Raw genomic sequence first — 17,773 nt, forward strand, 5'->3', positions numbered from 1 at the left:
CCTCAGAGTTTGCTTGCTTGTACCTGTTACGGTGGTGAATTTGTCATTTGAACCTTGCCTAAAAAAGGCACTATAGGGGTGTCAAGAGCCTTTGCCAGTATCCAGAATCCCAAGGACGACAGGTGCAGGCCATTTCTGGCAAAGCAGCGTGGTCTGTCGATCATGTCATCGCAGGCAGACAGATACTGGATTCCCTTAGAATGACACCAGAAGCTTAGCCATTTGTTCAAGTCAGTCATTTTGTCCTTGCACTCTGGTGTCATTCTGGGTGATGGCAGGATGCTACTCAGGGCTAGGGTCATACCAGCCTGGGCTACAAGATCGGAGAGCTCCTCTGTGTCTCTTTTCATGTAGTCCAGGGAGGTACGTCTCAGGTCATTCACACCAACATGGACAATGACAGAGTCATATTTGTACTTGTTGTGGAGTGACCTGAGTGCGTGCATTATGTGGCAGATCCTGGCACCTGACAGGCAGCTGACAGTAACTTTTTCCTTGTTTAGCCTGGTGAGAGGAACATCAGTGTGCCTGACCAGAGTCACCTATGACTAGAGTGTTGGGTACGTTATCCCTTGTGGGCTGTAGTTGAGTGGCACACTGAGTATGTGGGCTATGTGTCATTTGGGTTGTGTTGGGGGGTGGAGGTTGCTTGTATTTCTGCTTTGGAGGTCTCTGTTGTTTGGGCAGATTTGTACTGAGAGCTTCCGCAAATGTAGGTGTGTGTTTTGTGCTTGTGTGTGTGTGTTTTGGTGGTGTAGGTTTTGAAGGACTGTGTGATGAGTGTGGTGCGGTGCAAGTGTTTACCTTCTCCTCTTGACTGTCTAGGCCAGTCTTTGGTGAAGAGAGCTTTGCTTCCAGTTTGGCTATATAAGTGTATCTCTCACAGGTCGTAGCATTGGGTGGTAGGAGGAGAGGGTTGTCTGTGTACATGAGGCAATTGCTGCATTGTCCCAAGATGCCCAGATTCATCAGGTAGACAGGAGAAAACACTGGGAGCTGACCTTTCGACATGCCTGAATAGGTGCTTATTTATTAAGTACTAAAAACTGTTTTCTTCTAGACAAGTGAGGAAAGTTGAGTGCTGTAGTAATTTGTAACTTATTTAGTGCTTACAATGAGTTCTGAACAAGTGCTGAGATCAAATAAACAGATGAGTGCTAAAACTAAAAATCTGGCTAGTTGCAAGGGAAATTTTGAACAGACTTTATGGCGCCAGACTGCGGTGGTGGTGCTGCGGTAGCATTGTCGCCTCAGAGTAAGGCGTTTTCCTGTTTGATTCTCAGCTAGAGCGTCTTCTGTGTGGAGACATGTGTGAATGGGCGTACCTTCATTGAAGGTTGTGCGTCAGGGCCGGCAATTCAGCACGTAAAAATCTACTGCCAATCATTAGCGGACAGGAGTTCCACTGTGGCGACCCCTAACCGGTAATAGCAGAAAGACACAACAAGACTTTATGGCGCCAGGAATAGTTTAACCCCAGTTAAATGGGGGGGCTTAGGAGCTTGCAAACAGTCCTGGACACAGCAAATCCGTATCTGACCTGCCACAGTAAACGGGGGAAGCAAGCTTAGAATTTTTTTTTTCCAGTAAAGTGGAAATGGAGAAAACTGGAAGAGAAGTTAATTCAACGTTAAGAATCTGAGTGGGTTGGCCTTCACAAATGTTCTCTATTAGATTGAGTGAAATAATGACACTAGACTGGGAGGAGTGTCACAGATCAAATATACAGTATGGGCGGGCAACTGTAAAGCCACCAAGTATAAGAACACACAACACTAGGGAGGGTGGGTGAGAAAAATTACAGTTCCTAGCTGTAGCCACTAAATGAAAATTTTAAACAGAGCAAGGAGCAGACTCGAGAATGCTTTTAACTGTAAACAGACAAAAATGCACAGAAAAGCTCGGATAGAGCACTCACAAACAGAAAATACAACTTTCAGTATGAAAAAGCAGTTTACAGTTAAGTAATGTTAAAACAGTATAAAACAGTACATAAATACAGTGAAACAATAAAAAAAGCTTTAGAACAGTGCAAAATATAGTAGATCAACTGTATAGCACAATTATAAGCATTTCAGAAGTGCAGTTCAGTGAAATAAGTGTAAGAAATAACTTATCCTGCTCTTGGAATCTTAAGGAATTTCCACTTATGCAATGTAATCCAGAGCCTGACAATACAAGCAGAACCTTTATAAGACACAGGGTTTATATAGCAGTAAGAATGAAAGAGTTGGAAGATCAGATTACTACTCAGCCCCTGCTATTACCCAATCACTCGGGAAATCTATCACATACCTGCTAGAGTGCAATACTTCTTTTTTGAACTTTGCTTCTGGTATACTTTTTAAAATCCACTCTCTGTGTGAGTGAAGTCTCATACAGAGCTGTTCCCTAAAAGCAGCTGCTTGCCTTTTTTAAGGTACTGCTCCAATCTGTGGCTTAAAATTGCTAATTGCAGCCAAAATAGATGAATTGCACTATCATTGGCCAATGACATGCCACCACAGTGCAATATATATGGCCTTCATGTAGACCTGGGCCCCTTTTTTAGTTGTTAAGATGGACATCACTGAGGTGTGGAGAGTACAGCATCACAGAGGGTAGGTACCCTAATTTATCAACTGCATAGATTTATGGAGTATGTCCACAGTTTTGCCTCATATGTGTGGTCGGTGTCCCATGACATAGTGTTCATCTGGCAGTTCACTGGCAAACATTGTGTTTTGAGGTCAGTAAGGAATGAGACATATTTGAGTGTCAGACTTCATACCCATCAGAATATGCATGCTAATGCAATAGCTGTCGATCTATCAACCTATTAACTTTGTAGGGGCAAACAGTTACACATGTCCCTATCTGTGGGCCTTAGCTCCTCCATTACATCTGGCTGTGTCCAGATCCCTTGTTCTAGGGGGTTGGGAGGTATGGTAGGTCTGTAGCAACTATCTTTACATACAGCTGTGTATGCTACAGGCTGCATTATAGCACATAGGGGGGAATGTGGACACTTGAGGACAGCAAGCTGTACGTGTAACTGTGGCAGCTGTTTCAGCCCTGTTGTTACAGCAGAGCCAGGGTAAGGGTACCCTGTACAGTCCAATCAAGGCATGTGATTCTGTTATGCAACAGTGCCAATAACAGAGTAGTAGGCAACATATAATTAGGGTATATGGATATGCATAGTGCATCCCTACCTGCAAGCCCCTGACTTGCAAAAGTGGGTAGCAGTTCATTAACTAGCAGTAACCTGTGTGGATTAGGATTGCATGACACAGTCATTACTTGCTGTCTTCACAATAATGTAACTGAACTGCTAGACAAAACTGGATTTGAATCCAGGACTGTGTGTGGCTAATGTACTGTGTGCAAGGCATTTAACAGACTATGCCACTGAGTCACTACAAAAGTGTGTGTATTTGCAAGATGTATGTGCACATACACAGGCTGTGGGAAACATTTCTATATCCATCAGTATGTGCATGGCTTTATATTGCTGTATTTCTGCACCAAGGACCCAGCTGTACATGTACTTTGCCATTGTTGCCTTTGCAGGTGCCTTTCCACAAGTTGCTGATAAAAGGGCACATATACCTGCTATCACAGGCCTCGCTTACATCCATTATTATGTCTTTGGCTGTCTACTGGTGTATTATTACACCAGAGTCCAAGGTACACTCCCATGTTTACCATTAGTTTTTATTTGAGTTACCAGCATAATGACCATAAGTGGCAATCAGTATGATTTGCTGGAAACACCTGATGTGAAGTTGTTCTAGCTCACCGTTCATTCTTACAGATGGGTTCGGAGCTGATCCTCAGCTCTGAGTTGGCCTACTACAAAGCTCAAGGTCTTCAGATAGCTCAAGGCCAAGTCCATATCCCATGATGCACCTAGAGTTACCTCAGATCTAGTTTGCCACTGCAATAGATCGGAGGTTCTCGCTAGCTCAGGCCAATAAAAACTGTTTTTCTTCAAATCAAATTTTTGATAGTATTGATAAAAATTCTTTAATATTTACTTTTAAATACTTAGAATAGCTTAGTGTGTATATTCCCTTCCCTTAGTGTGCCTTTTTTCCTCTGTTAATAATTAGCTCTCTTGGCCTCTTTGTATTTAGGCCTTGTTATCTTTCATAGCTCTTAGTATTGTGTGCTTAAAATAGTGACCTTTCTGTCACAAGTTTGGTATTTAGCCTTTAAAATTTTGAATTGTGTGTTTATCATAGTGACCTTTCTGTCACAGTTTGATAGATATTTACTGTTGGAAATTTGATTAGTGACTTTCTGTCACAGTTTCATATATTACTATTTAGAATCTAGATAAATAGCTTTGTGTGTGTGTGTGTGTGTGTGTGTGTGTGTGTGTGTGTGTGTGTGTGTGTGTGTGTGTGTGTGTGTGAGCTGTTTACTGGTTTAGCCCATAGTTTTTAAGGGGCTCATTGATATTTCTTGTTTGGGTGTGTCCAGTTTGATATTGTGTGTTACAGGATGGCTGACCAAGACAAAGACAAACACCTTAAATCAGGGTTTAGAAAATGTCCTAAATGTGGGCAGAAAATGTCTGTCACTGGCAGTCATGTAAATTGTGTTTATTGTTTGGGAGCATTGCATCTCCAGGAAAGCTGCACCATCTGTCATTCTTTCTCTTCTAGGGTTCTCCAGGAGAGAAAGAGAAAGTTAATCGACAGAGGTTTACTTAAACCTTCATTCCAAGAAGCTTTGAGCAACCAAGATGGATCCAGTAAGTCCTCAAAGTCTTCCAAGACTTCTACTTCTGAGGTTAAGAAATGTAAAAAAGTCTTTGACATTGGTTCCACAGACCTCGGTCCCCTGTTTTGGAACCAGTATCCGAAGTGCCTAAGTCTCCACTCCTGCAGTCTGTACCTCCTTCTATCCACTCATCTCGGTCTTCGATTAGCCTTTCCAATTTGGATGTGGATTGTGTGGTGCAAAAGCTTTTATAGGCACCGGCCTTTGCTAAATTCTTATCGGCTCCGACCCAAGCGGCTTCAGAACCAAAGACCCTTTTACCAGGTACTACTTTTTCTCCTCCAAGCCATACCAGTCCTTCGGAGCCAGAGGAGTCAGACTTGTTGATCATGGAGCCTTCAGAGCCGATGCCTGTTCCAGTGTCTTCAGCTCCATTTTCTCTGACGTCCTCGGCACCAATCAAGGAATCTAGGATCCAACACTCTCTGGTCGGGTCCAGGGAGGATAGTCAGACTGACTTGCTGGTTCTGACTCTGCCTCTCGGGGCTTTGGCTCAGATGAGCTCGGCTCCTGCCTCTGGCTCAGAGCCCACTGTTCTGGTAATGGGGGTATCGATGGTTTCCTCGGATCCATCGGTCCCTTCTCATCGGAGCAGAGGTGCCTTCGAAACCATGAGGAGAATAATGTCTCCTAAGACTTCTTTGACTTCAGGTCTGGCTACCTCCTCCCCTAAAGCACCTGTGTCTGCTTCTGCTTCACAGATCCTTGCCACGTGTAGAGACCCAGAGCCTCAGGAAGCCCCATTGGGTGGCCCCTGCTCTTCCAAGACCTCACCAGAAGCCCCCACTGATGAGGTTCTCAAGAAGAGAATCTGTAAGAGGAAGCATTTAGACTCCCCACAGGAGTCCCTGACATCTGATACTGACTTGGATGAATCAGAAGGGTCCCCCTCTGAGGATATCTTATTTGCTGAGATATTAGAAATCCTTAGGAAGAGGGGTGACTGGCAGTCCACCAACCCTACTGAAGATGAGTTGGTTCTCCTGAGGGCTTTTGGGTCTCAGCCCTCCACCTCTTGGGTGTCTCTGCCCTTCAATGAGCTTATGCAGCTGGTCTCACGAAGGGCATGGGAGTCTCTGGACACCATGGAGCTTGGAGGCCTAATAACTTTATTTCTGCTCCCCAGGACAAATCTTTTCTTACTAAGGCTATGCCTGTTGATGCCATGGTGGTGGTGGCAGCCACCAAAAAGGAAATTTCAGAAACTTCCTCTTCTATCCATCTTCCTAACAGAGATTCTAGGATCATGGATAGATATGGGAAGCACACTTACAGTTTAGCGACTTTTGCACTGCATTCACTCAATTATTTAACCCATTTTACTAGACTGCAGAGAGATCTCCTTAAAGAGATGGGAGATACTCTTCAGGGTAAAGTAGCTGCAAGAGCTTCAGATAAAGTTGCCTCCCAGCTTGCTACCCTCAACTCCATAGTAAACTCGTCCATGCACCTCATTTCATATGCAGCTGATGGAACGAGCAGGGCAGCGGGTACAGGAATTGCTCTTAGGAGACACTCCTGAATGCACTTGTGTTCCTTCGCTGAGCCCTTTAAGTCATCCTTTGTAAATACCCCTTTTGATGGTTCATCCCTTTTTGGGGCCCAAAGTTAAGGAAACTTTGACCAGGTGTGAGCAGGAAGGAAAGACTCTGTCTGCCGTTGGGAGTCTGTTTTTCCATCCATATCAGACCTTACCCCAAGGGTCAAAGGGGAGGAAAAATGTGGTTCCGCAAAGCCCAAGGAGCCTTTCAGGACACACGTGGTGAACCCCCCCTCCAGGGGTAGAGGAGGGGGCAATAATGGAAGACACTGCCCTCGCATCAGAGGGGGTCCACAAAACCAGGGTGACAGAGATCAGTTCTTTGGGAAGCCCTACCAGCACTCCAGAAAGGAGGCCCGACTGTCCTACTCTGGAGGCAGTGGAGGGACGCTTATCTTTGTATCCAGATGCCTGACTCAAAATAACAAACAAGTGGGTAAAAAGTATCATTTCCAGAGGATATTTCATTCCTTTTGCCACCCCCCCCCCCCCCCACTGACAAGAAAAAATCCCGGACGTACAGGGAACAGGCAACAACAGAGGTCTGATCGTTGCTAACAAAAAGAGTTATCCAACCAGTCCCAGCAGACCAGATAGGATCTGGAACTTACTCAAGATTCTTTTTAGTTCCAAAAAAGACGGGGGACTGGAGACCTATACTGGACCTCAGCAGACTAAACAGATCTGTCAAGAAAGAGAAGTTTTGGATGGTCACGCTTCAGTCGATACTTCCCTTTTTAGGGAAAGACAATTGGATGTGCTCGATAGATCTCCAGGATTTGTACTACCACATAAAAATGGCCAGACCATCCAGGGATCATCTGCGCTTCCAGCTGGGAGCTAATCATTACCAGTTTTGAGCCCTGCCCTTTGGTCTCACTACAGCCCCCAGAGTGTTCATCAAATGCATGGCAGTGGTGATGGCTCACCTGAGACGTTTAGGATTCCAGGTGTTTCCGTACCTAGACGATTGGCTCCTCACCGCCACCAGCAGGCATCAACTCGTTCAAGCTAGGGACACCACTCTTTCACTCTGCAGTCAGCTGGGCATTACAATAAACTCAGGAAAATCTGCATTGTCGCCATCGCAACAGATTGTTTTTATCGGAGCAGAATTGGGCACCACCATGCTGAGACTTCCAGCAAAAAGAGTCTTACTATTCCATCAGCAGGTCCGCAATATCATATCCAAAAACAAGGCTCCAGCATCAGAAGTACTAAAATTGTTAGGTATGATGACAGCTGCTATATTAGCCATACTGCTGGGTCGCATGCACATGTGGATTCTGCAATGGCTGTTGCTCATGCAATGGTCTTACCAAGAGCTCCCAATGTCTCATCTTATAATGATTACAAACACATGCAAAAAGGATCTTAAGTGGTGGTTGACCTCCCTTCATGTCAGGATAGGTTGTCCTTTTGTTCTACCCCCACCAGTGGCCACAGTGACCACTTTGCTTCCCTGATAGGGTGGGGGTGGCATTTTCAGGGAAGAACAGCCCAAGGCACATGGACCGATCAAGAGACACATCTGCGTATAAATTTCCTAGAGATGAGAGCAGTACTTTTAGCATTGCAGTACTTCCAGGACTCTCTTTCTCTGGGTACTCTGGGTACAATTGTGATTAAAACAGGCAACATGTCAGTGGTCTGGTACTTGAACAAACAAGGAGGAACCAGATCCTACCCCCTTTGTTGCGAGGCCCTAAGAGTATGGTAGTGGGCTACATCCACCCAGCACTTTCTGTTAGCAATGCACATCCCAGGGAAATCCAGCGTGATAGCAGACAAGCTGAGCAGAGCGATTTTGTTGCCTCACGAGTGGCCATCAAGAAGAAAATAGCAGACAGGATATTCTGCAGGTGGGGCCAGCCTTGCTGTGACCTTTTCACCAGTACATGAACATGAAATGCAGAAGCTACTTTGCCCTGATTCCCCCTTGGGGAGAAGCCCCAAGGGATGCACTCGTACACGATTGGCCTCTGGGTCTCCTCTATGCATTCCCACCCATCCCGTTGATACCCAAAGTACTACAGAAAGCAAAAGCTCTGGGAAGGACCATCATTCTAATAACCCCTCATTAGTCTCAGCAGATCTGGTTCCCCTTCCTTCGACTTCATCTTTTGGAGGTCCCCTGAATTCTGGACCCAGTTCCAGATTTTCTAATGCACTCATTGGAGGAACTTCATCCCTCTCTTCAGTCCCTGAAGCTAACAGCTTGGCTGCTCCAATTCCCATCATAGCCAGGTTCCATAACCTTTCTTATCAAATGAAGCAAATTCTCATATCCTCTCATAAATCCTCTATGAGAAAGCTATACCTTAGCAAATGGAAAAAAATGTCTATATGGGCCTCTCAAAACAATATCGATCCCTACCTAGCCCCTATGGCCTCTATACTAGAGTTCTTGACCATGATCTTCAACAAAGGAGCTTCAGCAGCAACAGTTCATGTTCAACTTGTTGCTATCTCTAATTTTCACCTTGGATTTGAAGGGTTGAACATTATGTCACACAAACTATCCAAATCCTTTCTTAAAGGGACCTTTCATCTCAGACCACTTCTGAAATCTCCATATACTCCATGGAATCTAAATTTTATGCTTTCTCACATTATTCTCCCTCCATTCAAACCAGCTTCTTCATGTGACCTCAAATATTTGTCATGGAAGACTATATTTTTAGAAGCTATCACTTCTGCCTGCAGAGTGTCAGAGCTTCAAGCCTTGTCCATTAAACCTCCTTATTTGATTTGCCATTCTGACAGAGTCTCACTTCGAACTAACCTCTCTTTTTTGCCTAAAGTTTGTACTGAAGCTAATCTTAATCAAATTACTGATTTGCCAGTATTCTTCCCCAATCACTCCAACAATTTGGAATATATGCTGCACAAACTTGATGTTCATGGACAGCTCAGATTTTACTTGGATAGAACAAAAGAATTTAGGAAATCTGAACAGCTTTTCATTTCTTTTTCAGACTCCAAAAAAAGTTATGCCAGTGGCCAAAACAACTCTGTCTAAATGGTTATCTGATTGTATCACATTTGCTTATTCAGCTGTTAATATGCCCTTGCAACATAAAATTAAGGCTCATTCTACCAGAGCAGTGTCTATATCCTCTGTCTTTTCTGCCAGACTTCCTATAGATAACATTTGTGCAGCAGCCACTTGGTCAAAACAACATACCTTTAACACTCATTACAAAGTTGACAGGGTCTCCAGGGACAGGGCCTCCTTTGGGTCTACTGTCCTGAAGAACATACTCCCCGTGAGCCACCTGAGATAGATGGTGCTTGGGACACTAGCCATCTGTAAGAATGAATGGCGAGATAGAACAACTTCACATAAAAAAGTTATGTACTTACCATAGTGTTCCATGTGAGTTGTTCATCTCGCCTTCATTCTTACTTCCACCCTCCTACCTCCTCCAGGGTGTTTCGAAGACTGAGATGCTGGATTTTTCCTGGTTGCTCAACCCTTCAATAGCTTTCTCTTATAGAGTGATAGAATGACATATGGTATTATTATTATATACAGCAAACAAGATCTGAGGTAACACTAGATGCATCATGGGACAGGGACTTGGCCTTGAGCTATCTGAAGACCTCGAGCTTTGTATTAGGCCAACTCAGAGCAGAGGATCGGCTCCAAACCCATCTGTAAGAATGAAGGCAAGATGAACAACTCACATGGAACGTTATAGTAAGTACATACCTTCATTTTTTAATTAAATCTGTGTGGCATGGTGGGTTAATGCTATGGGCTGTAGGTGAGAGGGGCTTGGGTTCAAAAGTTGGCAGAGGTGTTCATTTTGTACATGCATCAGACAATGTAATAAACACAAAACGAAATGGAAAAGGTGCCAAAATACAAATACCAGTAACCAAAGTCCAAAATAGCACCCAGGAAGGAGAAACAGCAGTCATAGGTTCATAGGTTCATAGGTAGGTACTAGGCTATTGGCCCTAGGGCCTATATAAGCCTAGCCAAATGGTACCCTAGCTTTTGCCACCCAAGAAAATTATTTTCCTGTGCCCCTGTCAAGCAGAGCCACAGACGTGATCCCCGGGGTGAATTTCCTATCTCCCATCCAATCATCAAGATTTTTCTTGAAGAGTGCTAATGAGGAGCTTTGTTTGATATAGATAGGTAGTCTGTTCCAGAGTATGGGAAGTCTCTGAGATAGGAATCCATCCCTCCAGCATGTTCTGTTTATTGTGGTGACAAGGTTTAGGTCCCAAGAGCGTGTAGCTTGGAGGGATTGGGATTTCTTTACGTGGAGCATGTCCAACAGCTCTGGGTTTGACATAGCGTTGTATGTTAGGCAGAGATTGCCTCTGAGTAGGCGATATGCGACAGAGTAAAGCTGGAGTTTTTTGAGACGGTCTGCATAGGGCATCTGCTTGAGGCCGGTAATCCTCTTTGTGAGGTATTTCTGTGGCCTTTCCAGTTGTTGTAGATGTCTTGTGAGGTACATACCAAAAGGGGCGGTGTACTCTATAATGGGTCTAATGAGTTATGAGTAGAGGGGAACAATGACCTCTTTTTTCCTGAATGAAAAACCTTTTGTGATGAGGTGTGCCACATAGAAGGATTTCCTGACTACTGTGGTGATGTGATTATCAAAGGAGAGACTACTGTCCACCTGTGTCCCAAGATCTCTTATCACACTTTTGGTGTTAAGTAGACTACCGCCTATGTGGTAGTTCATGGGTACAGAGTTTTTACCAAAAGGGATGACAATGCACTTTTTGGCATTGAGCTTGAGGCCATGGCTTTGATACCAGGCATCTGTCTCAGTGAGGCCCTTTTGTAGGATGTCCACATCATTAGGAGATTTGATTACGGCTCCTAGTTTGTGGTCATCTGTAAACTTTGTTAGCCAATGACCTTCTGTGTTAGCCTGTACTTCATAGAAGTAGATACCAAACAGGAGATGACCTGACTGAACCCTGTGGTACTCCACTTGTCACTGGTCTGAAGTTGGATTTAGAGTCTACTACTTTCACAGTGTGGGTTCGGTCAGTGAGCCAGTTGGCAACCCATCTTGTGACATAGGGATTTATACCTAGTTTAGTGAGTTTGTCTATAATTCCAGAGTGGGGGATGGTGTCGAAAGCCTTGGCGAGATCTAGATAGGCTGTGTGTACCACCTTACCTTCATCTACAGCTTTGTTGACCGCTTCAAAGAAGTCTATCAGGTTTAGGAGACATGATCTGCCTTTTACAAATCCGAATAACCAAATAATGAAAAACACTTCTTTAATATATAAAATACATAAACGCTTAACTTAAATCACTGCGTTTTCATCCTCAGTACAAAGGCTTCATCAGATACAATGTACCCCATGCTACCTTTCTTTTATAATACCATCAGTTATCTAATTAAAACCATTTCAAACATCAATTTGTCCTTAAATAACAAAAAAAAAAATAAATAAATACATATTTTAATAACATTTCTGATTAAATACTTATAATAAGTTTAAAAGTGTTTATAAACCAGTGTAAGTAAGTCATATTATGTGCAAACCAGGTCTTTATGACAGCCATATAAAAAAATGTTATTATTAGTTTTTGTGCATACCATAAATATGCATTTTATATATAAAAAAAAAATAGTAATGTAAGGGCTCTCTCTAGTGACCAACCACCACCATTACAATAAAATCTCCTAAAAAAAAAATCATTGCTTCAGTATTATGATTTAAAAAAAACAATATATTCACTTCACATCACAATTTTGCAGCTCTCAATTTTAAAAGGGAGGCTATAAAGATGTTCTTATTAGGACCAGGGGGCACATTTGCTTGCAGTATTATCTGCTACCATAGTTCCCGAATCCCTATACTCTATTTTCTCCTCCCAAAGCCTCTCTCTTAGGTCATTTTAACTTCTTCTAGGACAAAAAATAAAAAAAATACTTGTATTCTCACATTCTTTTAGATGTTTAAATAAAGCATTTTTTTCTTTTTTTGTTTGAATATCATAGTGGTGTTCATAAATTATTTTTTTCAGTTTTCTCTCTGCCTTCCCCACATAGAAAGACTCACATTCTTCACAAATCACCAGATAAACTAAACCAAAAGAATGACAATTTGAAAATCAGCTTCCTTCTAGCCACTCATTTATACAATTTATTTATTTATTTAAGTTTGATGACTGGGGAAGTCCACAGGGGCCAAGAAGAGCCCATTTTCAGTGGAGGCCCGGGGAGAAAAGCTCCACAATAATTGCAAGTTACATTTCACATGTTACAAAAGGACATAGTTCATACAGCTAATTAAACATTTACAGATAAGCTCCATGATATTTGCAACTGGCTTGTCACAATGTTACAAAAATGAAAAGACATAATTCAATACAGAAATTTTAACATTTACATAAAGTGAATACTTTTGTTATAAACTCGATTGTAAGTTTAACATTTCAAAATATATAGCTACTAGCCATTAGTAGGTTAGGAAAATATTATGCATGGAGAAGGTGATAGTATATCTGAGACTGGAGTATAGTACAATAGATATTAGAGAGAAAATTAGTTTTTAGTAGGGGAGGGATTGTTTTGGGTGGGATGAAGTAATAGCAGAGGTAGTTGGATGAGTGAGTGCAAGGTAGAATGGGGGTTTAAGTTGGAGCGTGGCAAGGGCATTCCCATTTGGAAGAAAGATGAGAGACTAGCTGAGATTTTAAATTTGTATGGTTAGGTAGGTGGTGTAGGTGTGTGGGGAGAGAGTTCCACTGTTTAGCTAAGGAGTGTGACAGCAGTAGATGGCCAGGAGGTCATGCAGGTTTGTGGACCTGAAGGAGATTTTGGTTTTTAGATCTGTGTGAGCGGCTGGGAATGTAAGGTTTTAAGGAAGTAGCGAGAGCTGGGCAGTTGGCAGGTTTAAAGATGAGCTTGTGGGCAATGGTGAGTTGTTGGTAACTGAGATAGTTGGGTAGTTCAAGCCAGTTGAGGGTGAGGAGGGAGTGGCAGTGGTGGGGTGAGTTTTTTGAATTGTTTGCAAATTTGGAGACCCTGTGGTAGTAGGATTCAAGTTTGGACTGAATGCCAAGATGGAGATTGGTGAAAAGAGGGGCACCATACATAAGGGAGGGGAGTAGGAAGGTTGCTACAAGAGTTTGATGGGTAGAGAGGCTTAGGAAGCAGTTGTGGTTGTAGAGGAGACATAACTTTTGGTGTATTTTCTTGAGTGTGGAGTGGATGTGGCTGTCAAATTTTAGTTCTTCTTCAATAATGATGCCAAGAAGCTTGGTGTTGGGAACAATTTCGAAGAGGGTGTTGTTTTGGCTATGTATGGTGAGCGTGGATTTGTCAATGGAGTTTTTGCTAGGGGAAAAAACATTAGTTTGGTTTTATTTGCATTTAGTGCCAGATGGTTAGACTGCATCCATGTTTCTGTTTTGGAGAAGGCTAGTTGTGTTTTTGCTAGGAGCCTGGAGGGGGAGAAGGCTGAGCAGATGATTAATGAGTCATCTGCTTATTGGATGATATCTGAGTCTGGGATGGATTGGTGAAAGCTGTTAATGAATAGATTGAAGGGAAGAGGGCCAAGAACAGAACTTTGTGGGACACCTGTGGGTGTGAGAAGGAAAGGGGAGGATGAATTTTTCCATTGGACAGCTTGTTGGTGGTTGGACAAGTAGCTGGAAAACTAGGCAATGGTGGTGGGAGAGAGGAATAGGGTGGATAGTTGGGATATAAGTAGGGTGTGTGAGATGATGTCATAGGCCTTTGACAGATCTAAGAATAGTGTGGATATGAACTAGCCTGAAAAACGTTCGAGGTTTATGGTTTCAAGAAAGGAAAGAAGGGCAGTCATGGTGCTGTGCTCAGGGCAGAAGCCGTGTTGGGAAGGGGAGAGGCAATTGTTTAGAGTTAGGTGTGCCATGAGTTGTGCTTGTATTGTTTTCTCTAGTATTTTAGAAAGAGGGGAAAGGATGGCAATAGGCCTGAAGTTGGTGGTATCAGTATTTTTGCTATGTTTGTGGAGGGGATGATGTAAGCATGGCGCCAGATAGAAGGGACGTATGATTCCTGTATGGATCTATTTATAAGAATAGAGATGGAATAGGCAATGCTGTCTGGAGATTGTTTGAGGAAGGTTGGTGGAAGGCTGTCGGGTGCATTGCGACAGGGTTTGAGTTTGAGGAAAAGTCTTTTTATAGTGCTTGTGAGGATGGGCTTGAGGCAGAAGGATGTGGATGAAGGTTGATGACTGAGATGGTGGTTGGGGCAGGAAGGGGTGGTGGTGGAGGAGGGTGGGAAGGAGGCTGTTAGTTTAGCTATGCAGTCTATGAAGAATAAGTTGAACTGGCTGGTTGTTTCAAGATTGGAGAGGTTGGGGTCCGGGCAGGGGTTTTCTTTGTTTCCAGGATGCAGCATGAATGAGATGGAGTCCCAGAATTTTTAGAGATTTGTTGAGTGCAAGGATTGGAGTTTGGAGTAGTCGGCTTTGCTGTCTTTAATTATTAGTATTTTTGTGGAGTTTCATAGTTGCTTATACTCTAGGAAGGTGTTAGGGTTTTTATGTTTTTGATATTGTTTCCATTTTTTGTTCCTTTGGTGCAAGGCTAGTTTAGTATCCTTTGATAACCATGGGCAGGGATTGGTTTTGATGCGTTTGGTTCAAGGGGGGCTTGCTGATTGAGAAGGGTTAGAAATGAGTTGTTAAAGTAGGAAATGGCATCATCTAGAGGAAGGGTTTTTAGAGGGGACCAGTAAGTATGCTTTCAGCATTTGGAGAAAGTTAGAAGGTTGAAAAAGGAGAGGTTGCAGGTTTGGATGTAGTGGTGTTGTTTATGCAGTGGAGATGGGAGATGGTCAGCGAAGGCTGATAGGTGATTGCTGAGAGGATAAAGTAATGTTCCGTCTTTGGTGATAAGGTTTGGGTGAGTTGTTAGGATCCAGTCAATGATGGTACCATCTTTATTTGGTCTGGTTGGAGATTGTATTAGTTGGGAGAAGTTGTACAGGTTGATTGTGTGGGACAGGACTTCAGAGTTAATAGTATTCCAGTTGATGTTGGTATCACAGAGTATATAGGTTTCATTTTTTTATACTGGAGAACCAGGACAGGATGTTTTCAAGAGTTTTGATATTATCACTAGGGGGAATATAGAGGGCAGTGATACATATGGACTTGTGGTTGTTTACTTTTAGTAAACCTATTATAATTTCAGCGTTGGCAAAGGTTGGTATTTTGTTGGAGTAGGGAGGTATGGCATGGGAAGTGGGGTAGATTATTGCTACTCCACCTCCTTTTTTGTGGGCTCTGTCATTGCAAATGATTTGGAAACCTGGTGGTAGGGTTTTGCTATCTTTTATATAGGTTTTCAGCCAGCTTGACAAGCCTTACAAGCTAGGAAAACATTTACATTGTGGAGAAAGGCCACATTTAAATGTCCCTTTCTTTTTCCTAACCATATTACCATGTCTACCAACCTGTTCCAAAAAACATTTTAAATTCTGTCCCTTCCTATAAATGACTTTAACAGGTTATTTGGGAATGTCACCTAGATCTGTCAACCCCAGAAACCTTTCCCATTCATTCTGAATTTTTTTTCTAACTGAATTTGCACTCCCATTATACTCCATTATGAATGCATTACTAAAATTTTCTTCTTGACAAGTTCTCATTTCAACACCTTCATGTGCTATGGATTCTCCTAGGATGGGTCTAAAGCTTTCCTTTCTCCCTTGTATGACCTCTAATATCTTGTATCATTATCACTGGGTAACCCCTTCCTTTGAATAAAACTTCTAGGAAGTTACACTCTTTTCAAAACCCATTTCTGCTGAGGTCATCCTAGTAGCAAACACATATTGTCCCTTAATAATATTTCTTTTATAATCAAATGGGTGTGCACTTTTAAAATGAAGATATGAATTTGAAAGTGTATACTTCCTAAAAATCTTAGAATTAAATCTATTGTTCATTTTATATATTTCTAGCTAGGTGCTGAAGTTTTTCGTAGGAAAACTTATGAGTAAACTCTAAAAAGTTAGTCATGTTTCCCAGAAAACTAATAAATTCCTGTAACATATCTAAGGAAGCTGTCCATAAAATACATATTTCATCCAGGAACCTTCTGTATAATACCCAACAATCAGAGTACTTAGACTGAAGCACATACTTCTCTTCCCATTTTGACAATGTAAGATTAGCACAAGTTGGGGCACAGGCAGCACCCATCACAGCACCCTGAATTTGTTGAAAAAATTCCCCTTTAAAGTAAATATAATTGTACTTTAAAACCAGTTCCATTAAATTTGGGCAGACTAATTGTTCATTGTATGCAAGTCCACCATCCTCAAGTATCATTTTCTCTAATAGTTGCATACCTTCAGTATGAGGGATGCTTGTGAATAACTCAACTATATATATTGTAACAAAGATAATATTATCATTGTATAGCTCTTGTTTGATTTCCCTTAAAAAAATCCCAAGAATCACTCAAAATACTTTTTCTTAAGCCATAGTTTCTTTAATTTCAAATCAACATACTTTACCAAAGAAAATGTTTTTGACCCTTCAGTCACAACTATTGGTCTTGGGGGGGGGGGCTCTATTTCATGGGTCTATATCATAACTTTGAAGATGTAAAACTTTGGAAGTTAAAATACTGAACCCACAACATCGAATGATGAAAATACCGAAGCCCTGGAACATCGAAATCTTACCTAGGGCAATATTTCAGTGGGCCGTTCCGTGGCTTCGCTATTTCTTCCACTGTGGTGCTAGAGTTATGGACCTTAGGGTTAGGGTGCGGGTTAAGGTAAGTGGATAGTTAGTAATGTATGTATGATGTAGTGTAGGGTTGGTTTTGTTAACTGTATGTGTGTATTAATTAGTTTGTTTGTGTATAGTTTTGTAGGGCATGTGTGCAATAGTTACAGACCTTAGGGTTAGGGTGCGGGTTAAGGTAAGTGGATAGTTAGTAATGTATGTATGGTTTAGTGTGGGGTTGGGTTTTGTTAACTCTATGTGTGTTGTTTATTTATTTTGGTGTGCTTGTGTTGTGTGTATGTTTCTCAGAACAGCAAATTTTTTCCCTGGGAAAAAAAACGCTATTCTGAGCGTTCAATGTTATCAATATTCGAAATTCCAAGTTCGAACTTATAGTGTTCAATATTTTGGAATTTTGAATATATCAACAAAAAAATGTCACAGGACACCTTCTCCTTGAAAAGAACCAGACACCAGGCAGAGTAAGGTTATAAGCGCTTTTGTTCCCTTTATTCACACTCAATACAAATGGAACTTCATCAATATTACTAAAACTGTAAATATTAAAGTAATTCCTAGTATACCTATAGTTATTTTAAAAGTTGTTTTTGAAGCTTCATCCAAGTTGTCTACATAAATAGGGGCTGTACATTCACATTCACATATTAATGTCTCCCTCTCCCCCTTCTCCCCCTCCAGTGAAAATTTTGCTGGTATTGGGGAGGTGTT

Source organism: Protopterus annectens, chromosome 4.part1 (genome assembly GCF_019279795.1).
Source record: "Protopterus annectens isolate FY-2018-M chromosome 4.part1, PAN1.0, whole genome shotgun sequence".
Taxonomy (NCBI): domain Eukaryota; kingdom Metazoa; phylum Chordata; order Ceratodontiformes; family Protopteridae; genus Protopterus; species Protopterus annectens.